We start from the raw sequence: 3,405 nt of genomic DNA on the forward strand, positions 1-3,405 counted from the left end.
ATGCAAATGCATATTTTCTAAAAAAAGTCATTTTTAGTGAAATTTTGCCGGGAATGGGGCTTTAACAGCTTCAGTAATATTAATTTTTTGTATTCTTCACGTCCAAAATATGAAAAAAACGGAAACATTTGCTATAGAGTTTGTCACTGAAAGGGGGAACAGAGAAGAAAGATGGTAATGCTCAGTGGTTAATGTACTTTACTCTGATAAATGTAATAATTTTCCAATCCCAGGGTCTGAAGTTGTAATTGTAATAATTACTACCTATACAAAGATAAAGTTTGAATGGGTTATTTGTACGCTAGGCATCATACCTTCATATTGTTGACAGTACTGTACTTTACTGCGGTACAGAAGTTAGAGCAAAATTATCCAACCCCACACTGCAATTTTGGGTGGAAACTAGAATACTACAGCAAAAACCTATACCCAAATTAAAATCTGGTTGCTAACTAATAATGCATTTGACCAGCATTCGGCTAACTTAGTGTTAAGCTTGGTTTCCATAGAATCGCCCACCCTATCAGCGACAGTCTCCGACAGCTGCCGGGAAGGTAGAACTGGGTTCAACTTTGTCGATGGCATTGCAGACGAATCGGGGTGCTTTACCGATTGCACCAGGGCAGCTAGCAATGGACCCTGATTCATCTGCAATGCAATCGGAAAAGTTGAACCAAGTTCAACCATCCTGACAGCTGTCGGGGGACTGTCGCCGATAGGGTGAGGGATTCTATGGAAACTGAGTTTTAGACGACGACGCATTTAGGAAATTCAAACTTGAGTTGCGACCTACTGACCTCTTATCCACAGATGTCTAATTCGGGAATGGCTAGGCCTACAATTTAGTGCTTTTGTTATATGCAACATGTGTTCCATTTCAGCTTTTTACCCGCCCGGGTTTTACTATAATGACCTTAGTTGTTTTGTTATTACCTCAATTATGTTACCAAGACCCAGTTAGAAAATTCAAACTTGAGTCTGCGACCTACTGACCCCCTTATCCACTGATGTCTATATCAGGAATAACTAGGCCTATAATATCATGCTTACATTAGACTGAATGCAACATGTGTTCCACATCAGTATTTTTTACCCGCCCTGGTTTTCATACTAGAGCTTGCTAATTTTTAATAATTTCTATCAGGTTTGTGACCCACCAAAATGTTTTGGTGACCCACTGGTGGATCGTGGTCCACAGTTTGGGAATGTTGCATTAAACCAACCACATTCTTCCAAACTTCAAACAACCCCTTACATGTAGGCAACATGTTGTAATCAACTCCATCCTATCGCAGAGATGCACACTAAAGGTGCATCAATTTTATTATAGACACCTGGAAAAATGTATTTAAAGAAATGGAGTAAATCTCCTACAAAATGAGTATTGGTAGGTAACTAGGAGAAGGGATACACTCAAATTAAGGGACAGACACAGTGGATGAGGTTCTATTTTTCATTTAGCAATTAACTGATAATCCAAGCTTGATACATAAATGTTGTACTGTATATATGCCAAGAAATATAAATAAGTTCATTTATAATGTAAATAAAACATGTGGTTGACTCATTGAATTTCCATATGAGTAGGTAGAATAATCATCAATAAATTAAAATTCACAAAATCTGCACACAAGTCTCCCACTTTAGATACCTCAGGTTGGTACCAGGTGCATGTTAATAGTATACATGACGAATATAAGGGATATGAAAAGAAAACTAACAGAGAGTATGATTATCCATTAGGTCAGCCATAGCTAGTTCTCTTCCAATGGGATCCTAAGGAAAACAAGTGAGCATTCATATAATACAATTTGGGCCAATCAAAGTTCTCACTTGGGTGCTGAAATCATATCAGTGGGCCTGGAGGTAAATTCATTTTTGTATTATACACAGGCCTAACATAACAAAACATAAGGAATTCTTTTATAATATACAGCTACTGCATGATATAATTTGAATTGCTTATTTTTGTTTAAAGTTTTACCTTTCAATAAATAATTAGTGAAAATTAGAATAAATTGTTTTTCTCGCCAATTAACAATGCATTCAAATTACTAGAGCATGCATCCAGAGTGTATGAATTCATCAGATCACTTTAATAATAGTGAGATTTCAATTGCACCACAAAGGTAAGATCTAGAATGCAATGACGTCACTAGAGTTTAATTTGCACAACAAAGACAAGTTCTCATTCCCGTCTAAATTCTAAGATGCAGTTTGGCCCGAATCTACACTGTGCAGAGAACATGAGGAAGTTCACTAGATCCGTCCTAGGGTCTCGTTATTGAGCAAATCGAAAACTCCGTATAAATGCAAGATTTCGACTTTAATTGTCTTGAACTTTACCCTTTCACCCCAAAATTTAATCATGTTTTGGCATAACACTGCTAACAGACGAACAAAAGACAAACAACAAAGCTGGTAATGTTTTTTATTTGATCTATTTAAATAAGTAATGCAACTGATGTTTAATTGAATTTTTATCCACATTTTACTGCATTGGGTATTGTATACCTCTATACCTTCAACATGAAATGCATTCTACACAAACAGTACCAGTCAATATCTTTAATGATTTTCCTTTAAATAGGAATGTACTGTAATAAAATAAACAATTCTTGTAATTGACACACCATATTACTTGTTCCTTCATTCAAAATTAATAAATATTATAACAATTAATTTTCACAATTGCCTATAACTAGTTTTAACATAGTGTAACAGTAGTTTACTGGCATGGTATATTTATTATAAACTCACTGACAACTAAACTAAAGATCTTAAGTAAATCTAACTATGAAACAGCTGTTCGCCCATCGACCTTTCACCTAACAAGTCATTTCTGGCGGAACTCAAGCACAGGATTAGTAAGGTAAAAAAAAATAAATAAATAAACAGGTGAATCTATTATATAATTAACTTATTATTGATGTTATTTTTGTTATGAAATCATTACAATTAAGTGTCATTGAATATTATGATAGCCTAAATTAAATTACGCTTCAGCATGTATAGGGATTTTGAGTAACACGATCAAACTGGAACACAGCTCATCATTACGTTGGAAATAAATATGGAAATTTTAGCCATACAATTTAATAATATTCAATAGATTGTACCTGTTTGATTCTCAAGCATGCCATATACAAGAAAATTCAGCTCAGAATACATTCCTAATAGGCCAACTGTATACTTAAATTTCTGTCAAAATTCTGCTTCACAAACCAGGGATCAAATAAAGTTTATATTGTAATAATTTTGGCCTCCTGAGGTCAAACCAACATTGTGCTTGCTTGCTTGCTTGCTTGCTTGCTACAAATATTTTAGAGTACAAATTGTGTATTCAATAATTTGATATGGAATGCTTTATATTTCTAAAGAGGAATTAGCATTGTGTTTGATATT

The sequence above is a fragment of the Anneissia japonica genome, unplaced genomic scaffold (assembly GCF_011630105.1).
Source record: "Anneissia japonica isolate Jap-2015-1 unplaced genomic scaffold, ASM1163010v1 scaffold287965_len1858130_cov191, whole genome shotgun sequence".
NCBI classification, from domain to species: Eukaryota; Metazoa; Echinodermata; class Crinoidea; order Comatulida; family Comatulidae; genus Anneissia; species Anneissia japonica.